The 22,275-nt window shown below is 31.7% G+C and overlaps 1 long non-coding RNA gene across 1 annotated transcript; it reads right to left on the bottom strand.

Annotated features, from left to right (window-relative positions):
• Nucleotides 1–255: 255 nt before the first annotated feature.
• LOC128279494 (uncharacterized) lies at nucleotides 256–1,138 on the bottom strand. The gene is made up of 2 exons (XR_008269690.1): nucleotides 1,086–1,138; nucleotides 256–463 (listed from the first exon to the last, which is right to left on the bottom strand). It is a non-coding gene; the product is annotated as an uncharacterized LOC128279494 (long non-coding RNA).
• Between the last annotated feature and the right edge of the window lie 21,137 nt (nucleotides 1,139–22,275).

Genomic DNA, 22,275 nt, shown 5'->3' with positions numbered 1-22,275 from the left:
TAGAAATCGCTCTGACCTTGTTTCACTAAAACTCAGATATATCATGAAATATAATACCTTTACCTATTTTTCTTATTCCATAAGAAAATAGACATAATAAGCTTTAATTTCATATATTATTAATCTTCAAAATATGTTTATACAATTTTTAGTGATTTTTCAAAGTTACGTCATTGCTGTTACTTGAATCTGTTTTTAGGTTACTTTCACATTTTTCATAATTTTCATGTGATAATCACCATTCAATCATACATATTAATAAACATGCATATCATCGGCCATTTTTATTAGCTAATCACTAGCAAGTATTTACACATCATTCATTGTTCATATTATACCAAAAGTGGCTAAGTTTCTATACATGCCATACACAAAACAAAACGTCTAATTATACCGAGTTATTTCTTTGATAGTGTGATCGGCCTCCGACATTTCCTTCGATCCCCGAGTGACTAGATAAGTACTATAAGAAGAAGAAAATAAAGAGATTAAGCACTAGGCTTAGTAAGCTTACAAGCAAATAAATCACAACATTCAACATAATGGATAATTATGCATAATATCATCTAACATCATAAATTTCTTTACTTCTCAATTTCTATCTTCTTCTTTATTCCTTACCTTCTTTCTTATCCGACCTTTCCTTTTCATAAGTATAATCTACTTTTCCTTTGCTGTTAATTCACTGTAATTTAACTCGTATCCTGACCCGTTGAACCACTCGGAATACTAAGGATACTAGGGTCGCTTCTGTCTATCAATATCTCGCCAATGCCATGTCTTTGACATGGACTTACATGAATTATTCCTGCTCCAATGCCATATATAATATGGACTTACATGGCTCAATCCTGTCTCCAAAGCCATATTTCTAATATGGACTTACATGGCTCATTTCTGTTCATCTCTGTCAACCCTAATATCCTAACATTCCTAGGGTTCAACCGGCTTTCTAACACTTTTCCTCTGTCACTTCACCTTAAATTCGACTTTAAATATTTTCATAACATAAATATATAAATGCTGAAATTGACAATAATAATGTAAAATAAAAGAATATTGCATTTATTTATCAGTAAACTTACCTCGATACAAAATGTGACTAAACTTTACAATTTAGTCCTTTACTTTTCTTTTCCCGATCTACTCTCAATTTCGCTCTTCTTGATCTATAATAGCAAATTTAGCTTATTTAATATCAACATTTATCAAAACAACCCTTTACTCAAACTTTGGAAAAATTACATTTTGCCCCTAAACTTTCACATATTTGCACTTTTGCCCCAAGGCTCGTAAATTAAACTTCATCCTATTTTCTTATGTTTTATGACATGCTGATCATTTTTCCCTTCTATGGAAACATCAAATTCACACACTAACATGTACTTATGACTATTAGATATTTTTACCGATTAAGCCTTTTTACTCGTTTTCACTTAAAACCAAGTAGCACAAGTTGTCTAACATAATTTAAAACCTCATATTCCATCATAAAACATCAAAATACACAAATTTCACCTATGGGTATTTTTCCAAATTTGATTCCTAACTTAAATTATTGCTAGCATAAGCTTTATCGAGCTACCGGACTTCAAAACGTAAAGATCATTAAAAGCGGGCTTGGAATCACTTACTATGAAGCTTGAAAGTTGAAGAAACCCCAGCTATGGAGAGAGGTAAGGTTCTGCTGGTAACTTGAAGAAGATGATACAATTTTATCATCTTTTTACCTTTTATTAATGTTAATAACCAAATGACCAAAATGCCCTCCTTACTAAACTTTCAAAAATTCCTTCCATGTCCTAATTTTGTCCATGAACTTAAAATTGGTCAAATTACCATTTAAGATCTCCTAATTAATATTCCAAAATAATTTCATACTAAAACTTCTAGAATGCAAGTTTTGCAAATTATTCGATTTAGTCCCTAACCTCAATTTAAGCACTTTATGCATAGAATTTTATCACGAAATTTTCACACAATCATGTAATCATACCATGAACCTCAAAATAATAATAAAATATTTTTATTTTATTTTTTTACCCTAAATTTGTGGTTTCGCAACCACTCGCTCCGCTTAGGCCCTATTTGAATGTTACATTTCTCCCCACTTTAGGGATTTTCGTCCCAAAATCTTACCTGTGAAGAGATATGGGTACTGTTTTCGCATAGGCTCTTCGGGTTCCCATGTAGCCTCGTCTACCCCATGTCTATTCCATAGTACTTTCACAAGTACAATACTTTTGTTCCTTAATTGCTTTACCTCTCGAGCTAGAATCTTTACTGGTTCTTCACCGTAAGTCATGTCCGGTCAATCTCAACCTCTGTTTGAGAAATCACATGTGACGGATCTGAACGATAACGACGTAGCATAGACACATGAAATACATTATGAATCTTCTCTAACTCAATCGGTAAAACTAACCGATATGCTAATGGTCCGACTCTCTCAATCACTTCAAACGGTCCAATAAAACGTGGAATTAGTTTGCCTTTCTTGCCAAATCTGAGAACTTTCTTCCACGGGGATACTTTCAAAAAAACTTTGTCACCAACTTGATATTCGATCTCTTTTCTTTTAAATCTGCATACAACTTCATGCATCTGTCGCTTTTAAACAATTTCGATAACTTTCACTTTTCTTCCGTTTCTTTAACTAGATCAACCCAGAATCGCTTTCTTTAAGCTCATCCAATATAAAGGTGTGCGGCATTTACGTCCATACAAAGCTTCATAAGGTGCCATCTTCAAACTCGATCGATAACTATTATTGTAGGCAAACTCTACTAATGGTAAATATTTTTCCCAACCGCCTTGAAATTCCAAAGACACAACATCTAAGCATATCTTCAAGTACTGAATAACTCTCTCTCGATCGACCGTCGGTTTGAGGGTGGAAAGTCAGACTAAAACTCAACTTTGTGCCCAAAGCCTTCGTAATTTCTTCCAAAACCGTGAAGTAAATCTTGGATCTCTGTCTAAAATGATCGATAATGGTACCTTGTGTAGTTTGACTATCTCGACATATACAACTCGGCTAACTTGTCAAGTGAATAATCCATACTGAACCGGATAAAATGAGCCGACTTCGTTAACTTATCAATCACAACCTATATCTGCATCTTTCTTTCTCGGTAAACGGCAATCCTGTCACAAAATCCATAGTAACTCGATCCCATTTCCACTCGTGGACTAGCACAGTCGCAATAAACTGAAGGTACCGATGTTCGACCTTTACCGGCAGATCAAACATCTAAAAACAAACTCTGAAATGTCCCTTTTCATTCCTACCCACCAGTACATTTTTTTTTTAAATCATTATACATCTTTATACTACCTGGATGAATAGACAAAGAACTACTATGTGCTTCCTGTAAAATCTTTCGAATAAGCTCATCATTCTTGGTATGCATACCTGCCTCGGAACATCAAACAACCGTCGAATCGATCCGAAAATCGACTCTACATCCGACTCAGACCGATCTCTTTTGGTTAACAACTCATCATCATTTTTTTTTTGAGCTTCACAAATTTCTTCAAGAAACATCGGTTTAGCTCTCAACTCAGCTAAGATAAAACCATCATCCGATAAGGCTAGACTAGTGTTCAAAGCTCTTAATGCAAATAAAGATTTCCTACTCAAAGCATCAAGAACAACGTTTGCCTTACAGGTGATAATCGATCACTAGCTCATAATCTTTAATCAACTCTAACCATCTTCTTTGCCTCAAATTCAAATCTTTTGAGTCATCAAATATTTCAAACTTTTGTGATCGGTGAATATGTGGCACTTCTCACCGTACAAATGATGTCTCCAAATCTTCAAATAAAAAAACAATGGCGCTAGCTCTAAATCATGTGTCGGATAGTTCTTCTCATGTGGCTTTAGTTGTCTAGAGGCATAAGCAATTACCTTCCCTTCCTGCATAAGTACACAACCAAGTCCATTCATGGACGATCATCAGAATCACAAACTCCTTACCGGTTCTAGTTGCACTAAAGCAGGAGCTTTAGTCAACAATGCTTTTAACTTGTCAAAACTCGTTGACACTTCTCATCCATTCAAACTTGACATCCTTTCGCAGCAATCTTGTCGATTGGGGTAGCTATCATGGAAAATCCCTCTACAAATCGCCTATAATATCCGGCAAGACCAAGAAAACTTCTAACTTTTGATACATTTCTAGGAGGCTTCCAATCAACAATGGCTGAAATCTTGCTCGGATCAACCTTAATACCTTCACCTGAAACAATATGTCCAAGAAAACCAACTTCTCGTAACCAGTACTCACTTTTGCTGAACTTGACATACAACTGATTATCTTTCAAAATCTGCAAAACTGTTCTCAAATGCTCTGCATGCTCAGTCTCATCATGAGAATAAATCAAGATATCATCAATAAACAAAACTACAAACTTATCCAAGTACGGTCTGAAAATTCGGTTCATTAAGTCCATGAAAATGGCAGGAGCATTAGTCAAGTCAAATGGCATCACAAGGAACTCATAATGACCATACCTAGTCCGGAAAGCAGTCTTCAAGACATCTGACTCTTTAACTCACAACTGATAATATCCGGATCTCAAATCTATCTTGAAAAACACAGTAGCTCCCTTCAATTGATCAAACAGATCATCAATTCTAGGCAATGGATACTTGTTCTTTACTGTTACCTTGTTAAGTTGCCGATAATTTAAGCACAATCTCATCGATCCGTCATATTACCTTGTTTCAATTCCAGGAATTCCTTTCTCTTCGGTCAATAAACCTCGATGATGTACTTTTTACGAAATTCCTCCCGAAGAAATCCCAAGTGACCTCTCCTTTGGTACAACTGATACAAGTGTCTTCCACCAGTAGTAGGTGAGTCTCTAAGAAGTGATACTACACATTCCATACATTCCTCGGTGTACAAGATAACTCATCAAAGACTCGATAGTATTTTCTAACCAAAATTCGCTCTTTCGCATCATCATCTTTTGTTGCTCGGAACTCTTCGCCTTTGTTTCCTAATTCTATCAACTGGTGGCTTTTCTCTTATCACTGCACTGTGATTGGGGAGCTTGAGCTACATGGGTAGCCCGAGAATCATGAGGGGTGGAGGTCTAACTGCCGGATTCGTGCGAACGAACTCGCAAACAAATCATTCAAAGCTTGGAAGAGAGCTTCTCGAGTCACTCCTCCCCGATTAATCATTCTCGCCTATTCTCGATGGCGCTACCCTTCTACGGAGCAAAGCATTACTTTCTACATCATCATCACCAGCTCACTCGGGATCCATTACAATAAAACAAAATATTTAAAAATCGCCGAGAGTCGTCACACTATCAAAATACAAGTATGGCATGTATAGCTAGACTTTTCTCACACTAACTGCTCCGAGAACCGACTAAACCTGCTCGATACCAATAAATGTAACGCCTCTACGCCTGAAACCATCACCGAGTCAAGCTTGAGGTGTTACTAAACTTATCTTACCTTTTAAACAACTCTAAATCACTTATTTTAATTTTCGAATAAACTATTTTTCTGCGTCATGGTTACTTAAAATTAATTTCTCGAGTTTCAAAACTCAAAATTAAGATCCGTAAATTTTCATGAAACTAGACTCATATATATATCTACTAATTTTTTCTAGAATTTTGACTTAGCCAATTAGTACAGTTTATTAGTTAAAGTTTCCCTGTTTCAAAACTCGACTGCACTAACCTCTTGTTACTACGAACCATGTTTCTTCCTGTAAAAATTCATATCACTAAGCCGTTTGTTTCTTTTAAAACTAGACTTAACAAGGATTATAACCATATAAAGTATACCTTCTAATTAGTTTTTACAATTTATGGTGAATTTCCAAAGTTGAAACAGGGTTCTAGAAATCACTCTGACCTTGTTTCACTAAAACTCAGATATATCATGAAATATAATACCTTTACCTATTTTTATTATTCCATAAGAAAATAGACATAATAAGCTTTAATTTCATATATTATTCATCTTCAAACTATGTTTATACAATTTTAGTGATTTTTCAAAGTTACGTCATTGCTGTTACTTGAATCTGTTTCTAGGTTACTTTCACATTTTCATAATTTTCATGTGATAATCACCATTCAATCATACATATTAATAAACATGCATATCATCGGCCATTTTATTAGCTAATCACTAGCAAGTATTTACACATCATTCATTGTTCATATTATACCAAAAGTGGCTAAGTTTCTATACATGCCATACACAAAACAAAACGTCTAATTATACCGAGTTATTTCTTTGATAGTGTGATCGGCCTCCGACATTTCCTTCGATCCCGAGTGACTAGATAAGTACTATAAGAAGAAGAAAATAAAGAGATTAAGCACTAGGCTTAGTAAGCTTACAAGCAAATAAATCACAACATTCAACATAATGGATAATTATGCATAATATCATCTAACATCATAAATTTCTTTACTTCTCAATTTCTATCTTCTTCTTTATTCCCTTACCTTCTTTCTTATCCGACCTTTCCTTTTCATAAGTATAATCTACTTTTCCTTTGCTGTTAATTCACTGTAATTTAACTCGTATCCTGACCCGTTGAACCACTCGGAATACTAAGGATACTAGGGTCGCTTCTGCTCATCAATATCTCGCCAATGCCATGTCTTTGACATGGACTTACATGAATTATTCCTGTCTCCAATGCCATATATAATATGGACTTACATGGCTCAATCCTGTCTCCAAAGCCATATTTCTAATATGGACTTACATGGCTCATTTCGTTTCATCTGTCAACCCTAATATCCTAACATTCCTAGGGTTCAACCGGCTTTCTAACACTTTTCCTCCTCACTTCACCTTAAATTCGACTTTAAATATTTTCATAACATAAATATATAAATGCTGGAAATTGACAATAATAATGTAAAATAAAAGAATATTGCATTTATTTACTGTAAACTTACCTCGATACAAAATGTGACTAAACTTTACAATTTAGTCCTTTACTTTTCTTTTCCCGATCTACTCTAATTTCGCTCTTCTTGATCTATAATAGTAAATTTAGCTTATTTAATATCAACATTTATCAAAACAACCCTTTACTCAAACTTTGGAAAAATTACATTTTGCCCTAAACTTTCACATATTTGCACTTTTGCCCCAAGGCTCGTAAATTAAACTTCATCCTATTTTCTTATGTTTTATGACATGCTGATCATTTTCCTTCTATGGAAACATCAAATTCACACACTAACATGTACTTATGACTATTAGGTATTTTTGCCGATTAAGCCTTTTTACTCGTTTTCACTTAAAACCAAGTAGCACAAGTTGTCTAACATAATTTAAAACCTCATATTCCATCATAAAACATCAAAATACACAAATTTCACCTATGGGTATTTTTCCAAATTTGATTCCTAACTTAAATTATTGCTAGCATAAGCTTTATCGAGCTACGGGACTTCAAAACGTAAAGATCATTAAAACGGGCTTGGAATCACTTACTATGAAGCTTGAAAGTTGAAGAAACCCCAGCTATGGAGAGAGGTAAGGTTCTGCTGGTAACTTGAAGAAGATGATACAATTTTATCATCTTTTTACCTTTTATTAATGTTAATAACCAAATGACCAAAATGCCCTCCTTACTAAACTTTCAAAAATTCCTTCCATGTCCTAATTTTGTCCATGAACTTAAAATTGGTCAAATTACCATTTAAGATCTCCTAATTAATATTCCAAAATAATTTCATACTAAAACTTCTAGAATGCAAGTTTTGCAAATTATTCGATTTAGTCCCTAACCTCAATTTAAGCACTTTATGCATAGAATTTTATCACGAAATTTTCACACAATCATGTAATCATACCATGAACCTCAAAATAATAATAAAATATTTTTTATTTTATTTTTTTACCCTGAATTTGTGGTTTCGCAACCACTGTTCCGTTTAGGCCCTATTTCGGAATGTTACAATCCGTACTTGTTCCTTAAAACTTTGCGATGAGATGGAAAGATTGGTGCTATAGTTTATTTGGGGATCATTAGGAGGGAGTAAGAAGATATCTTTAATTAACTGAAAGGTGGTATGTCGACCAAAGGCCTATGGTGGTCTTAATTTTCATCCAATAAGATAACAAAATAATTCTTTTATGTTGAAATTAGGGTTTAACATTCTAAACAATATTAGTTCTTTGTAGGTCCAAGTTCTCATGTCTAAATACGGGCTTAAAGAAGGTATTTCCAAAGCCATATCTTTAAGAAAGTGTCATTTCCTTTGGAGATGGCTTTAAAAATTTTGGCTCTTGCTGCGAGATAGTATTGTCTAGTTTGTGGATGATAGAAATAGTGTTCGTTGTTGGAAGGATAACTGGATTCCAGAACTTGGCCCTCTAGTTAACCAAATCCCTACTTACGTTAATCTTAATATAATAAAGTAATTTATCATATTCATTGTTAATATCATGATATATGAAATATAAATTTTAAATATTTTAAAATAATTAATATAAATCATTTATAAAATTTAATTTAAATATAACAATCATATTTAGATTTTTTTCTTTTCAAAGAAAAAGCCTGTAAGGGCCATATTTAGAATTTTAGTTAACTAAACAATGTGTGAGTTATAATTTGACAACCAAGTTCGCTTTAAAAATTAATTTAGTTAAAAAGCTATCTATTTTCTCAAAAAATAAAAAAATATCTATTTTGATCGTGTTTTTAATATTATATATATATATATATATATATTGAGCATTTTATTGAGTTGGTGTCACTCTTAACTGCACCACCAATTCAGTTATAAAATTACAAAATCTCTTCTTTTAAATTATAATTAATAATGTTATAATTACACTTTTGTTTTTTTTATACTTATATTATTTTTTAATAAATCAGTTAAAATTACAAATACAAAGATTAAACATGCATTCAATACTCAATAGTATTAAAATATAAGTTCATTACCACTCCACCTATATTCATTATAGAATAAAATTTAAAACAAAATGTTTTAACATCTACGTTATGGGTGTGACAAAATCTAATATTATTCTATATTTATTTAAATATATTTAAATTTATTAATTAGTTATATGTAAACTTAATAATAAATTATTGTCATAGATACGTATATTTCTATATATTTTATATTATATACTTGTCAATTTTTTTTCATTTTCGTTGTGTTATTTAATGAAGGCTTTATTAGTAAATTGGTAAATTACGCCAATTTTCATGTTGCTTTTAAAGTTTCTTTTAATATAAATTATCAATTTTGTTTCTTATTACTCGCAAATGATATCAACTAATAAAACCATATCATATTCTAATAGAATGTTTTACCTTTTTTTAGTAAAATAAAAGAAAATCAATAACTAAATAATAATTTTGACTAAAAATTTTAAGAACTAATTTGATAATTTAAGTATAGTTGAAAAGCCAATGGACACTTAATCTCTAGTTCCAAGTCCAAAATTAAAAAATATTCATGCATTTTAATTGATATTTAAAAATAACAAGCCGAAGTAAATTCCTAAGCTAGTTTTCTCCCGACTGTATGGTGAACTTCTTGAACATTGAGGATGGTGGTGGTGGTGGCTTTCCCTTATTGCTTAGTAACTCATCTTCCTCGGATAAAATCCGGTCATTGGCCTTTACTTAACTTAACCAGAGGGCGTTCTTTCAAATTATTGGTTGGTTGGGTGGACTGTCCTTCCTTCTCATATTTTGTCAAAGATAATTGGCGTTTTAATGGTAACATGGCTAAGTCTCTGATTAGTTTTTCTGCAAATATCAAATACTGGAATAAAACTGCGTATAGACATCTTGTGTTTCGGAAAAATAATTGATGTAGAAATTGTCTAAGATTCAGTAGGCACTGGAAAGATTGGAGTCAGATTATTTAGTTTAGAAGGAAGCTCCGATTCATGAGGAGCTTGAAATTGTCCTTCATCACGAGGAGCTCCTATAGAAGCAGAAAGCTAGGTGTGACTAACTGCATTTAGGTGACAGTAATACTAAGTTTTATCACTCTCGCACAATACAAAGAAGGAAGAAAAATTAGATTACAACCTTAAAGAATGAAAAGGGAGAATGGTTTTATGATACAGAGGAACAACAGTCAGAGGCGGTTAATGTTTTCTTAAGCTTTATGGTGAAAGTCCAATCCAATGTCTGATTTATCGCCTAGTAAGTTTCTGATTCTTAATCATAGTGATGTTATGTTTCTTGGTAATAATGTTCCGAAAGAATATATTAAATGAGCTCTATTTGATATGGCTCCTTTAATAGCATTTGGTTCTGGTGGGTTTCATGCATTATTCTTCAAGAATCAATGGGAATTGATTCGTGGAGCTATATGTGATTGAGTGAAAGACACGCAATTGATCAATAGTTGAATAATACATTGATTGTCTTGTTACCAAATATTTCAAATCTAGAAAGTTTCACCCAATTCAGACCAATAAGCTTGTGCTTTGTTCTCTATAGGTTGGTAATGAAGATCATAGCCAATTGTTTTAAGGTGATTTTACCTAAAATTATCACTCTAGAATGAGTGAGGTTTATTGGAATAAGGAACATAACTGACAATATCATTATTGCCTAAAAGTAGTGCATTCCATGAAAAGAAAGCAGAAGAATAGGAGGTGGATTACTATTAAGATAGATTTGGAAAAAGCTTATGATTGGGTAAGATTGGATTTCATCGAGGCTTCTCTCCAAGTTGAAGGCATTCTTAGTTTCCTCAGTAAAGTCATTATGTTAGCCATTAAAAATTCTAATATGTTGATTTTTTGGGATGGAGTACCATTTCCAAAATTTTGGCCTGCAAAAGGGGTTAGATAAGTTTATCCTTTGTCACTTTATATTTTTGTATTATGTATGGAATGAATTGGGCATAAATTTGATCCAACATTAGTGTTGGTATATGACGCCAATTCATTTGTTGAGATTCGGTCAAGCACTTTCACATTTGTTCTTTGCTGACAACTTGGTTATTTTTGGTCAAGTTGATAGTAAATAGGCTAGTTTGATTAAGGCATTACTAGACAATTTCTGCGCCTACTCGAGCTATCAAATTAATGCACACAAAACTAATGTTTTGTTCTCTAAAAAGAGAAACGAAGAGGCTGGAAGTAATTTGTGTAAAATACTTGGATTCCGTAAAGTCCAATGTCTAAGCAAGTATCTGGGAATTCTGTTATTCCATGAAAGGGTCATTAACAGTTTCTTGAGGTTTATTGTTGATAAGGTTCGAAGCAAGCTTCAGAGATGGGATGTGACAAAAATGTCCTTTGCCGCTGTCAAAACCATTTTTATTTTTTTTAAAAACGGGGATCGACTTTACAAAACAAATATGGAGTCGCCACCAATCTCTTTGTTTAGGTGTGATTGGGTCACCTACTAAAACATTTTGTTTCATTTAAAACAATTTTGGTCCACGTAAAATTAAAAATGGGTTCGGGAGCCGGTTACGTATGAGGTAGGGTTAGCACCCTCATTATGTCCAAAAATTGGTACCAGATTGATTCAATGTTGCCCTCATATCAAAGATTTTAGAAAGGATCTTTTGAAGTATGGTTCCTTTTAAAACGTTTGAGTGGTTTAAGCTGGTCGTCGAAACTTTCTCGTTTCAAAGGCATAAAGCATCACATCCAACACGATAGGACATGATCCTTTATACTTTTGAGAACACGATTGAGTTTCGACTTCCAAAAGCTCGTAGGTCAAAAATTACAAAAGGATGTCCAAATATTTAGTCCAACGAAAAATCGAAACCCAACACGATAGGGCACGATTTCTCAATTTTCTAAATACTGAACATTGCATTGTTTTTGTAAAAAAACAATTTAAATAAATTATTGTAAATTATTTCAAAACATATTGATTTTACTCAAATAAAATGGACCAATTGATTTTTAAAATTGAAAATTATTATGCAAAATTTGTAAACTAAAAGAAAATAAAAATATGAGATAATATACATGCATAAAAATATGATACTTGATGGTTGAAGATAATATAACTTTATTTAATCAATCAAATCAAACAATTGAATATAATTAATCTAAGCAAAATGAAACCAACTTTCTAAGCATGTATGGAGAACAGTTGAGATAACAATAAAAAAACTGAAAGAAATAGTACCACAATGATATATAGCCTAATGCAATCAATTTAAAATATACAAAACAAAATGCAAATCTAAAAAACCCACTATGGTATAAGACTAATTTAAAATAATGATGAACATATAATATACAATATATGAATTGATGAATTGATGAATTTGAAATTATTTGTAAACTCAAACTAGAGATATATATGTAATCATTAAAATATGTATTATAGAATGAAGATTTTAAACCAAATAATATACAAAGTGTTAAAAACATTGGTTAAAATACATACACTAAAGGAAAATTTAATAATATATAAAATATGAGAGAATAGCAAGAATACATGATAAAATATAATTTTAGGAAATACCCATAATGGGTTTACAAAACATATACATACATAAATAGATTTAGAAGTAATTATTCGTAAAAATATCATGAAATTAATAATGCATATAAGATTAAATTAATTTAACATAAAATATATATGTAACAATATACATGAAAGCATTTAAATTAGATACTATATAAAATATTAGAATAATATAATATAAAGAAGAATTCAAATAATAAGTTTATAAACACAAAAATGAAGTTCCTAAAATAGCTTCATATAAAAATATTAGGTGAATCATAAAGCAAGAAGTATTTGAAATAGAAAGACTCTATTAAAATAATATATGTACCAATATATAAAAATACTTAAACAAAATGTTATATAAAAGTGTTAAAATAGTTTAATGTAACAAGAATTTTAAAACAATGATTTTACAAAACAAAATAAAGTTATTAAAATGGCTCAACACATATATAAAAATATTGTGAACTTCAAAATAATAGGCATTATAAATTGAAAACTCAATGAAAATAATATATGTACAAATATGTATAAAATATTTAAAGAAATATTGTGCAAAATGTAAAAATAATATGATAAAAGAAACTTTCAAAATAATTGTACAAATAAAAACAAACAAAAGCCTTAAAATGGATCAACACTTATAAAAATATTAAATGTATTCTAAATTAGTAAGTTATACAAATAACAAAAAAAAACCAAATTAAAATTGAACTAAAATAAAAGGGATAATTTATAAATAAAAGAAACCAAAATAAGGACCAGCGCGCAATGTGCGCAAATACACAGGGACTAAAACTGGAATTATTCCAAATCCCAAAACACTGTATTGAGGCGTGGGTTAAAATGCAAAAACATAGAAATTTTAGGAAAAATTTAAAAAGCAGATAAAGTCCAAATAGGAACTAATTGAAATGCATCACAAAAAGGGAAGGACTAGCCACATAACTTTCCCATTTGAAGCGTAAAGGCGCGAATCTGGGTCCTGGAACGGGCTGACGCACGGATCTCATTCCCTTAAATGGCGCCATTTCATTTTTAATCCAAAATTACAAGAAACTGAATGGCAATCTGCCATTTTTCAAGCCACAAACTGAATACCCATTTGCTAGGGTTTCGACGCAGCAGCTCTAAAGTTTTCCATCCCCTTTCGCCCATTCATCCACCATTTTACCATTATAATTGGTAAATGGCAGAGGCGCTCCTTACACCCATCAAAACCGAGACTCACAGCTCATTTTCATTCGAAAATCCACATCTCCAACCCCGTTTTCGATGTAGAAGACACGAATCTTGTCATGCATTCACGACGGTAAATCTCTCTCATTTCTCTTTTTTTATTCTAAAAAATATTCTACAAAAGCAAGATAAATGCAAAAAGAAACAGAAATATTGAAGGCAAAGGAAAAAAATTTGAAATCACCTTCCGATTTCTTTTGCTAATTCTTTGTATCTAGTATTCGTATTTCAGTATGCGTAAGATCTTTTAGAGTACAAATAATGGCTTTTTATAGCTGAGCTTACAGAATTAATAAAAATAATAAAAAAATCTCTTTTCCTTCTGTCATTTGGCTGTGTATTCTGTTAACTACTTCTCGTGTATTCTGTTGCAGGTATGGCCGTACGGAGGAACGAGGGAAGACGCGCGTAAAAAAAGCCGTGCATGTAAGGAGCCCGATCCCAGCTAGTTGCTGGCTAGCTGCTGGTGCTAGCACCTTCCAGAAACCTCTAGGGTTTCTGGTGCCTTCAACCTATTGGGCTCGTTCGGGCCATTTGTAAATTGGATTGGGGATGTGGGTTTATTTTAGTCTTTGGATTTTGAAAGTTGTAAGTGGACTTTTTGAGCTATTTTAGTCTTGGACTTTATTTTAATTTATTTGGGTTTATTCATTTGACTTATTTATTTATTGTAAATAAATTAAATGGGCTCGGGCAAAATGGGTTAACTACAGCCGGTATAGTTACCCTTGCCCAATCAATTATTCTTTCGGTACCTAATTTTTTATGCAATCCTTACTTGTTCCTTAAAAGCTTTGCAAGGAGATGGAAAGATTGGTGCTATAGTTTATTTGGATATCATTAAGAGGGAGTAAGAAGATATATTTAGTTAACTAATAGGTGGTATATCAACCAAAGGCCTATGGTGGTCTCAGTTTTCGTCCAATGAGATAACAAAATAATTCCTTTATGTTGAAATTAGGGTTTAACATTCTGGACAATACTAGTGCTTTGTGGGTCCAAATTCTCATGTTTAAGTACAGGCTTAAAGAAGGTATTCCCAAAGCCATATCTTGAATAAAGTGTTATTTCCTTTGGAGATCGCTTTAAAAAATTTGGCCCTTACTACAAGATAATATTATCTGGTTTGTGGATAATAGAAATAGTGTTCGTTGTTGGAATGATAACTGGATTCTAGAACTTGGAAAATTATATGAATATTCGGTCAAGCATGAGTATATGAAAATTAAGTGTTTTTTGTGATTTTGTAAATTAGAGACTAAAGTGTCAAAATATGAATATGTGAGGGCTAGTTTGCAAATTGACCTAAATATGTGTTTGTGGATTGATTTGAATGAATATGAAAGTGAATGAGTTAAATTTGAATTTGATAGATCGAGAATTAAATAATACAGAATTAAATCGGGGAAAGTCGAAAGTCGTTGAGTAGCTGATTCAATCTATCTGAACCCGTACGAGGTAAGTCAATATACAAAAACGTGTTTGAATTGAATTCTTATTATTCATATGATATTGAATTGTGATGAATGAATGTTCGAGCTAAATATGTGCTATTCGAGAAAGTATCGACAAAATTTCGACGTCCGAAAAACCCCGTATGAACCTTAGGAATAGTTAGGATACATATGTCATGACATAGGATTTCTGATATGTGTTATCGTGTAAGACCACGTCTGGGACGTTGGCATTGACTTCTATTTTACGTGTAAGACCATGTCTGGGATATTGGCATCATTAATCGATTTCGTGTAAGACCCTGTCTGGGACAGTGGCATCGATGTTTGATTACATGTAAGACCACATCTACATTATTTTTACTTTTCGAGCTATCTGCGTATACTTATGTTTCTGAACAGTTCAAACGAGCATTCCAAGAAATCGAATGACTTTGTAAAATTGTATCCGATTCAGGTATGTTTGCATTGTATATTATGTTTGAGAATGAAAGGTAAGTATATGTACAAATGATAATCTATGATCCAAGAATATGAATATGAGGCTTGCGTTGGTATTTGGCTACAAAGTAATTTGAAGATGTTTATATGCTTTAAATGATAAGTTTACTTGTATATGGCTTACTAAGCTTTTCAAAGCTTACTTTATGTATGTTTGCATTGTTTTATAGATATTGAAGCTATTGTGAGCTCGGGGATTGTTGAAGATCATCATCACACTATCGAATCTCATTGTGGTACCTTTTGAAAATGTATATAGTAAAGTATGACATGTATAGGCTAGAAGTATTTTGGATATGTTTTGTAATGTTTATACCATGCCATGTGATATGGCTAGTGTTTAAACTTATAGTTTGATAATGGTATATAATATATGATGCAAATGTGCTAATGTGATATGTTTTTGGTTGGCCAAAGGAAATGGTCAATTTGGCATGGTTTTAGTATGATATTTGGTTATATGTTTGGAGATTACCAAATTATATGTTTTGATATGATTTTGTCTTATGTTATGACATAAATTAGTAAGGTTTATAAGTTTGGAATTGATTGGAAATGTTATGATATGAATGACATATGTTTTAGTATTGAAATTGGTTATAATTGTAGAGGATATATGCTTGGTTTGGGGCGTGTAGGTTTGACCCAATTGGAGTGGCAAATTGGCTATTCAAATGACCTATTTTTGTCCACAAGGGCAGAGACACGGGAGTGTGTCTCAGCCATGTGCGACACACGGCTATGTTACATGGCCATGTGTCCCTAGTGTATCCTACAAATTAAAGTCAGTATACCCTCCAGTTTTGACACGGCCTAGGCACACGGGTGTGTCTATTGGTCGTGTGTGGCACACGGGCTGGCACACGGGCGTTTGGTCAGCCATGTGGCCAAGTCAGTAGCCTTCCTAATTTTCACACGGCCTGGCACACAGGTGTGTCTTGTAGCCGTGTAGACAAGTCAGTATGTATGCCCTGTTTCGCCACGGCTTAGGCATACGGGCGTGACTAATGCCATGTGAGGCACATGGCCTATTCACACGGGCGTGTCTAATACCGTGTGAGGCATACGGTCTGTTCACTCGGGCGTGTGACACTTGAAAAGTTAAAATTTTTTTAAGTTTCTGAAACTTCCATATGTTACCGATTTGGTCCCAAATGCATGATTTAGGCTTTGTATACTCAATTTAAGTTCATATTGAATAAGAATGACTTATATTTATTGAAATGAGATGATATTTGATATATGATTATTCTGAATTGAGTTACAAGTCCGGTAATACCTCTTAACCTATTCCGGTGACAGTTACGGGTTAGGGGTGTTACACAATTTTCGCGCCTACTATAAATATCAAATTAATACGCACAAACTAATGTTTTCTTCTCTAAAAAGAGAAACCAAATAGGCTAGAAGTAATTTGTGTAAAATACTTGGATTCTGTAAAATCCAATGTCTAGGCAAGTATCTGGGAATTCCTTTATTCCATGAAAAGGTCACTAACAGTTTCTTGAGGTTTATTGTTGATAAGCTTCGAAGCAAGCTTCAGAGATAGGATGTGAGAAAAATATCCTTTGCCGGTATAGTTACCCTTGCCCAATCAATTCTTCTTTCGGTACGTAATTTTTTTATGCAATCCTTACTTGTTCCTTAAAAGCTTTGCGAGGAGATGGAAAGATTGGTGCTATAGTTTATTTGGGGATCATTAGGAGGGAGTAAGAAGATATATTTAGTTAACTGAAAGGTGGTATGTCAACCAAAGGCCTATGGTGGTCTCAGTTTTCGTCCAATGAGATAACAAAATAATTTTTTTATGTTGAAATTAGGGTTTAACATTCTGGACAATACTAGTGCTTTGTAGGTCCAAATTCTCATGTTTAAGTACAGGCTTAAAGAAGGTATTCCCAAAGCCATATCTTGAAGAAAGTGTTATTTCCTTTGGAGATCGCTTTAAAAAATTTGGCCATTGCTACGAGATAATATTGCCTGGTTTATGGATAATAGAAATAGTGTTCATTGTTGGAAGGATAACTGGATTCCAGAACTTGACCCTCTAGTTAACCAAATCCCTACTCATGTTAATTTTAATATGGGTTGTTGACTCAAAGACATGGTTATAGAAGAAGGTGGGTTGAATTTTGATCTTCTCAAAGTTTGGCTTTCGGGAGATATTATTAAACGTATTATAAGTATCCCTCTTCTACATCCTTCTATCGGTCAGGAAATACTTTCTTGGGCTAGGTCTCTATCCAGGTCATTCTCTATTAAGAGTGTTTATACGATGCTTAGGGAGGGTTCGTGGAATCAGAAAGAGGAATGTTGGAACTTAGCGTGGAAATATCGGGGTACAAAGGGTACGAATGTTTTTTTGGCTTGTTCTTAAGCAAAGATTACTCACACTGGTAAAGTGGGTGAGGCATGGAATTGGGGAGGATGAGTGGTGTTTATTATGTAGACATACCTTAAAGGATGTTCTCTATGCCATTAGAGATTGTTCAACGATTAAAAGAGTATGGTCGCGAATTATTCCAGTTGACAAGCAGGACTATTTTTTTCCGGAGATATACGGGAATGGCTCTCTTATAATTTGGGCAATCAGCATAATTTCACCTTTAGGGATATTAACTGGTTATGTTTCTTTGAGTTAATTATTTGGTGCATTTGGAATAATAGGAAGCTTTTCATCTTTTAATAATCTTCGTGGAGTGTCAATGAAATAATTAGGTGTTCATATAATTGGGCTCAGCAATGTAATTCTACATATAGGTAGATACTAGGATAATAACAACTTCACAAGCATTATCCTCTTCTACTGGTAATTGGATCTGGTTATGCTTTGATGGCGTAATCAAGGTGAATTCAAGGGAAGCTACTGCCTAAGGGAGTTCTAAGGGATCACCATGGTAAATGGATCATTGGGTTTAATAGGAGGTTGGGACTTTGTTCTGTATTAAGTGCTGAACTATAGGGTATCCTAGATGGTTTGACGATACTAAATATCAAGAACTGGGACAAAGTGTCGATTCAGATGGATAGCGTGGAGGTTTTTCAAGCCATTCAAGTAGCTTTCTCAAGGTCATCTAATTCAACACCTATCAAACATATTCAGTAGATATTGTTGACAATGCTACAATAAGAAATGATATATACTCCTCGAGAAGAGAATATATAAGCTGATAGCATTGCTAAATTAGCTTTTAACAAGGATGAGGGTATGAAGTTGTTTGCAGAAAACCCATTAAATATTGGTAGTTTAATATAATTATTGTATTGATTATCCTTTTCATCAAAAAAAAAAGTCGATTGAGTCTTAGCTTAGTTGCCATCGATATTGTTACTAGTGCAAGAGGATGTAGGTTTGAGTGGATTGAAGCGCATTATCCTCTTATTTAAAGGTTGGGGATGTGGAGGTTATGTACTCCATCACTGTGTTAGATCATTATTCTTTGGGTAAACTACACCCAATCTTACTAAATTATTAATAAGTTTATATTTTGGTTATTCAACTTCAAAAGGTTACACATGGTCAATGAACTATTCGAACGTTTTCATTTAAGTCACTAGGCTGTTAAAATCTTTATGGTATGTCCACCTCCGTTCACACCCCCTACACTAATCAAAAGTTGTTTCCCCATTCTCTTTTATAGTTCAACTTGTTTTCATTAAATAGCTTTGAGTGTCACGAATCTGCAAATCAAAATCCAAGTAGCTTTCTTCGTCGATCTCCAACACTAATCACCAAATCAACTTGAAGCTAAGGTATGTTATTCTTCTCATCGATAGATATTGAACCACCATATTGGTCGTCGAATCATCACTTGGAACTCGCTAGCTGAACTTTTATTAAAAAAAAAAACTTAACAACCCAGTTACTTGAGTAAAAACTTTTGTATAATTTAGTAACTTAAATGAAAGCTTTCGAATAGTTCAATGACCATTTTGTAACTTTTTGAAGTTGAGTGATCAATTTGCAAACGTACTAATAGTTTAGTGACCTTAGATATAGTTTACCCTTATTCTTTAAAAAATGTTAATAATAACAACAACGAATTTATCACACACGTATGCATGTAAAAACTATGTATTTAAAACACAAAATATATTTTTAATAATAACATACAATAAATAATGAAACATCTAATTCAAAATTTATTACTAATAACACATAAAATATATACGATATTAAAATAAAAAAATTATTGACTTCTCATTTTGAAATGCATTTAAAAGTAGGGTGAAAATGTACAGCAAAAAGAAGTTACTCCATTGGTCCATTAATTTGATTTACTTGAGCGACTGCAATGGCTTTAGAAACAGACAAGCACGCGTGTGAGTTGCCTGCCCTCATAACTCCATGCCCAATTGCCCACATCACAGAACACTTAGTACAAATATTAGTTTATTTAACAGTAATGTTAAGCAACTATATAATTGGTTAAAAGAGGTATACTGTTCGTAATTTTGAAATTTGTATTTATTTTATTTTAAAAATTATTTTATTTATTTTTAAATTTCAAGATTTTCCTTTAATTATTAATCTTATTAGAATATTTTTTGTTAAATTGGTTGGTGTGATACTTTAAACTTTAAAAAAATTATATGATAGCAATGTAATTAAAAACTGATATTGTAATATACTTAAAGTTATTTAAAAAGAAGTTTAATAGGATGACTTATATTTTAAATAAAAAGATAAACTAAATTCATTAAAATAAAAGTAAAAAACTGAATTCCAAATATATAAAAAGTATAACAACTTAAAATATACTAAAATCTTATCATAAGCATATGCGTGTAGAAATGAAAATTCAAAATATAAATGTGCTTTTAAAAATAACATACAATAAATAATGAAATGTATAATTTGAAATTAATAATAACACACAAAATATGTACAATGTTGAAATAAAAAAATTAAAATTGTTTAGTATGATATCGTCATCAATCTTGAGTTGGTGGGGAATTAACTTATAACATCAACTCAATCAAATACATTAATATATATATATACACACACAATTGATAGAGATAAAAAGTGTGAATAATAAAAGTTGAAATGTATAAAAATATTAAAATACAGCTTTGATTAAGGGTAAATTAAAGGTTTTACTAACCCAATTAGTCCAGGTTCAAATCCCATCATATATATTTTAATTTATCTTTTAAATAAAAAGATTAAATTATCCTCTAACAATATAATTTATTTTAATTATAGAAAGATATCGTAATTTCACTAATTAAATTAGTGACTCGATCGAAGATGACACCAACTCAATAAAATACTCATACCTCGTTTTAGTTATTAACTTAATAACATAAGGGAAGCTTATTTAACATATATGTATTAATAGGAGAAAAAATAATATGCTAACAAAAGTAATAAATAAGATAGTGTTTGGTAGATAAATTGAAAACCATCTTATACAAATATTTACTTTGGTTATATTATTGTAAAAGTAAAATATAGGTATTATTGTATGAAATATAATTTTGCCCTTAATGAAAGTACAACATAGAACAAATCAAATTTTGAATTTTTTTTAACCAAAATAATTTCTTTTAAAAATGGATGCCTATAAAAGGATTGGTTAAATTCTGTTTTTAATCCGATATAAAATTAAAAATAATTAAATTAAAATATAAGGACTAAATTTATAATTTATTTAAAATACAGTAACCAAAATAATTCCCCACGAAAGGCATAGAAAAAGAATTTATAGTTATTTGAATATTTAATCTGAATTAATTTAAATCTAATATAATTACCCAAGACTGAAGAAAAAAAGGCCACGCTCTCTCCTGCAGATGTGGACTTTGTTAATAGGGTGGCGTCATTTTGAACATGCGGCCGTCTTTTGACTCTGCCTCTATTTCCTTTCCTACTAATTTAAACAAAAACCCGAATCAAGTTTTGTTTGTCAGTAAACAATTTATTAGTTGATTAGTGTTAAAAATTAAATTAGAAAGTAATTATATTTTTATTAAAAATTTAATGTGATTGACGAAATAATAATATAATAATATTTGATGTGTTATTTTTATCTTATGTTAACGTATAGTGATTAATTTTAACAGCAGATATTTTTAATCTAATGTACATATGAGAGTGTTGAATGTATATATAATTTAATAATTTTGAAAAATAGCAACAGTTAGTGACTACTAGGATTAATTATTTTCTTAATTATATTTTATTATTCTATATCTCTCAAATCCCAACAAACATTACGCACACGAATTCACGTAAGTTCAGAATTTTAACCGTCTTTCAATAATAGTGGCTACTACTCAATAAACTAATTTACCCTTAAATTCCACATTGATAATATTATTTTAATAATCAATATATTTTTATAACCATAATTCAAATTTAGCCTATGTTACAATTTGGGGTTCTTTATATAATATTATTAATCGTTATTAAATTTATTTAAAAATTTATAATTTGAATATAGTCTCTTTAAATTTTAAAAATCTAGTGTTTTTATATTTTAAAAGAAAATATTCACATTTTAATAATAAATGTATTTTAATTAAAAAGTGCATCATTAATAATAAATATTTTTGTTACACCTTCAGCGTAACACGTTTCGTTAGACTATCCAATGATTATGGAA

The sequence above is a fragment of the Gossypium arboreum genome, chromosome 8 (genome assembly GCF_025698485.1).
Source record: "Gossypium arboreum isolate Shixiya-1 chromosome 8, ASM2569848v2, whole genome shotgun sequence".
Taxonomy (NCBI): domain Eukaryota; kingdom Viridiplantae; phylum Streptophyta; class Magnoliopsida; order Malvales; family Malvaceae; genus Gossypium; species Gossypium arboreum.
This window is presented reverse-complemented; position numbering and strand designations above follow the sequence as displayed.